The sequence below is a fragment of the Hemiscyllium ocellatum genome, chromosome 7 (genome assembly GCF_020745735.1).
Source record: "Hemiscyllium ocellatum isolate sHemOce1 chromosome 7, sHemOce1.pat.X.cur, whole genome shotgun sequence".
NCBI lineage: Eukaryota > Metazoa > Chordata > Chondrichthyes > Orectolobiformes > Hemiscylliidae > Hemiscyllium > Hemiscyllium ocellatum.
The window spans coordinates 117,731,929-117,735,301 of record NC_083407.1 but is presented as its reverse complement, the minus strand read 5'-3'; the positions used below and the strand labels follow the sequence as shown (position 1 = coordinate 117,735,301).

At 43.5% G+C, this 3,373-nt stretch overlaps 1 non-coding gene across 1 annotated transcript; it reads left to right on the top strand.

Moving 5' to 3' along the window:
* Positions 1 to 280: 280 nt before the first annotated feature.
* Positions 281 to 362, top strand: trnas-gcu (transfer RNA serine (anticodon GCU)). Its single transcript has one exon. It is a non-coding gene; the product is annotated as a tRNA-Ser (tRNA).
* The last annotated feature ends 3,011 nt before the right edge of the window (positions 363 to 3,373 follow it).

Sequence of the window (3,373 nt, the reverse complement as noted above, 5' to 3'; positions counted from 1 at the left end):
CTCCATCCAACTCTTTCTTGAAAGAACACCTCCTGCTTTCTAGAGTTCTTCATTCCTTTGACTTCAAATCTTCACAGAATTCAACAGACTTTGTCACATAATCTTTTCTTCATTTTTGTTCAGATCACCGTGAGCAGAGTGTCACAGTCGGAATGCCGTTGCCCCACAACCCAGAGGTCAGACCAAAGTCTTGGGACCGTACTGTGCTATTTAGCATTTCACCAGACCAGGGAGAAATATCTGCTGTTCTGCATAAGTTCATACACTTGCTAGTGTATGCGACGAGGTGGTCGAGAGGTTAAGGCGATGGACTGCTAATCCATTGTGCGCTGCACGCGTGGGTTTGAATCCCACTCTCGTCGCTGTTTTCAATTTTGCTATTTTTGTCTGCTCACACCAGCCTTATCGACATTGGAACTCCAATGGTCAATTTATATGCATCGGCGCTATTATAAAATTTCAAAGAATAATTTGAGCAGTTTCCTAAACTGCATTGAAATGTAGATCGCATTGGGATAATGAAAAGTAATGCGATTTTCTTTTTCAAGTCAAGCTGCTGTGACATTTTATCCTATGAAAGAGATTCAGAAAAACCAAATAACAAGAGATGCGAAGGGCATGTTTATGTAATGGAATTCTTAATGACTGTTTTGTCAAATGAAATCTGGAGCAGGTTGAGTAGAAGTGATTCAACTTGGTGAGAAGAGCGCAGAGAGACAGCAGAAAATAATGGAAATATTTCAAAAAGGGCACGGCGTGGATGGAGGGGCACCGAGAACTGGCTGTAAATGCCAGTAGAGAATTGCCGATGTGGGTGCCATGCATGGGTACGGAGAGACTTACCCATTGGTCTCTCCCTCGCCCGTTGCTCTCGCCATTGATGAAGGCTGGACACAAGGCACAGATAAACACAAGATGTGGGAAGTCTGCTCCAAAACGTTATGCACACACTGGATGCATCACATTGAACTATGAACAATTGGAGAAGTCAGCATGTTCACTGCAGGGTCTTAACCTAAACTGTGGATCAATAACCGCAAATTCATGCAGCATTAGCATGAAAAATGATTTAATGTGTCTTTATACTCATGTCATGAACAGACGTTTCGTTCTAATACCCATGTGGTTGAAAGAAGAGGACACCACATGTCAAGATGGATGACAACGTAACCGACTTTGCTTTGAAGTTGAGATCCATTTCATCATTGTACACAGTGGACAAGTTGATTTTAAATAATACAAACAACATTCTCTCACCTGGAATTAAAGTGTGATTTCATTACAAACATTGCCCTTGCTAAGTAGCAGTTCCTCAACATGAAAAATATAATGCAATGTTGATTAGATTACTTACAATGTGGAAACAGGCCCTTCGGCCCAACAAGTCCACCCAGACCCCCTATATTTACCACTTACCTAACACTACGGGCAACTTAGCATGGCCAATTCACCTGACCAGCCCATCTTTGGACTGTGGGAGGAAACCGGAGCACCCAGAGAAAACCCACGCAGACACAGGGAGAACGTGCAAACTCCACACAGTCAGTCACCTGAGTCGGGAATTGAACCCAGTCCCTGGCGCTGTGAGGCAGCAGTGCTAACCACTGTGCTACCGCGCTACCCTACATTTTTTGTTGAGCATACATCAATTAGTACCATTATCTAACTTCGGATTGACTGCAATATGCACATGCTAAACAATGTTTAAGAAAGAATGTCTTTTGGAAGTAATGATTCGGTAGTGACTAAAAATAATATTAAATTCACATGATGCGGATATTCCACCAATGGCTCCAATGGTAGAAATGGTCAGTGGGCACTATTCAATGCTGTGTGAGCTGCCAGGGTTGGCTGGAGCAGCGTCTGCTCACATGGACCAGGGAGCATTGTGACATCAGTCTGGGAGTTCCAACCAAACCTGGAGCAGCTTTTATTGACTTGGAGTAACAGGGAGCATTGGGGCAGCAGGCTGGGAGATCCAACCTCACCCGGAGCAGCCTCTATTGACATGAAGCAGCAGGGAGCATTGGAACATCAGACTGCGGGATCTTACCTAATTTGAAGCAGCTTCAGTCGACATGGAGCAAGGAGTTTTGCGAGATCCGTCTGGGAGCTCCACTCTCACCTGGAGCAGCCTTTAGTGTCAAGTAGCAGCGGGAAGCATTGGGACCTCAGAGTGATAGATCCAACCTCAACTGGACCGCTTCTATTGACATGGAGGAGGGAGTATTTGGACATCAGACTGGGAGCTCCAACCTCACAAGGACCAGCTCTTAATGACATGTAGCAGCTGGGAGCATTTGGACATCAGAGTGGTAGATCCAAGCTCAACCGGACCGCTTCTATTGACATGGAGCAGGGAGCATTCAGGCATCAGACTGGGAGCTCCAAATTAAATTGGAGGAGCTTCTATGGACATGGAGCAGCAAGGAACATTGAAACGTCAGGTTGGGAGCTCCAACCTCACCTGGAGCAGCTGATATTTACATGGAAGAGAAGGGAGGATTGGGACATTAAGCTGGGGGAAAGGATATTCAACTATTTTAATCTGAAGTAAAATAGGTTTCAACAATTCAGATGTTAATTGATTTATGAAGAAACTTTTCCAGGAACATAATTAATGCTTTAGATACTAAAGACAAGTCCTGCAAATATCCAACTCAGGAAAACGCATTGGTACAGAGAGAAATGGGAGTGATGTTTCATGTCTTTGTCTTTTCTTTTCTGGCCGACTCTGCACTGGATTATATCACGGGAAGAACGTTTTCACTCATTTCATGTTGTTCAGTTTCCAGCAAATAAGGACAGGTCATTAACGTAGTCTAAATCTGAAAATTAATGGGAATATGCGATGTTATGGTTAGGCTGGAGTTTACCACTAATTATGGTGAAAACGTAGCAAAGTAAGTCGCAATTTTCTTGATCAGCAGTGACCTCATTGATCGGCTGATCAAATTGTGAATGGTAGTTTTTAGGAACAATTTGAAATGAATCATTGTGGTGATTATCTTTGTTCTTTGTTCATCGTGTGACTGTTACTGTTATTGCTCATGTCATTGTTAGCACCACAGCTCTGCAGCGTGTAGAATTTCAGCTGTGCATCTGGCCAGTGGTACAGCCATTCGTATAGCTGGCTACGGATCAGGCAGGTGCAGGTTCAACTTTTGCTTGGCACAAGCGCATTGTGGAGATTCAGCACACATCCAAACTTTTTTTTTGTTCCACGGAGGTGGATAATATTTGAAATTTTCATCTCCACGAGCGAAAATTCTTTCACTGTCTTCGATCAATTAAACATTACCAAGAGCTATCAAAGTTAAAAATCACATTGCATCGGATTGTATCGAGCAAGCATATTTGGAAGCACCAGTGT